This window comes from Penaeus monodon, chromosome 15 (assembly GCF_015228065.2).
Source record: "Penaeus monodon isolate SGIC_2016 chromosome 15, NSTDA_Pmon_1, whole genome shotgun sequence".
NCBI classification, from domain to species: domain Eukaryota; kingdom Metazoa; phylum Arthropoda; class Malacostraca; order Decapoda; family Penaeidae; genus Penaeus; species Penaeus monodon.
Genome location: NC_051400.1, coordinates 50,724,446 through 50,725,098, shown reverse-complemented (window position 1 = coordinate 50,725,098; position 653 = coordinate 50,724,446).

Below are 653 nucleotides of genomic sequence, written 5' to 3'. Positions count from 1 at the left end.
TATACTGATCTTTATACTGGTGCGAGTAACAACATGTCTATAGTGTCTAATTCTTTCCTTTCCTCTTTCCCCGCCTTCTTTTGTTTTCTGAGTCAATGTACTCAGCACCTTTGCCTTCATCACTCCAAAAAATCCCTTGATTGATTATTTATGCGCTTCTTAGCTGACGAGCTACGCAGATAGCATCATTCTTTATTTCTCGCGTGCCATCAAATCCTCTCCTTGGCGAATAAAACCGCCATCACGTTCTCTCTCGAAGGGGAAAACCCACTGGAGTCATCCTTGCCATACCATTTCAAAATCAATTGCGAAGGAGGCGGATGCTACGTCCGAGTTCTCTATGACAATCTCACAGCAGTCCACTACCTTGCCTTTCGATTAGCATCCCCCGATAATCACCGCGGTTTTGCTAAACTACACTCAAAGTCATGAATGAATTTTCTGCATGGTTTATCACATAATTACCTCCTCTTCGCCTTATGAGTTTGAGGTCGCGCATCTCCCGAGGTGTTTTGTCGCGTTAAATTTTGCGGTCAGTTGACCGAGGGGACTGGTGGTGGGACTAGGGTCCCCTTAGTTGCATTATAGTCTCCGGCCGCTCTTTTCTCGGTTGCGCTTATGTTCAAACAAGCCCCCCTCTCTCGCGTTCTCGT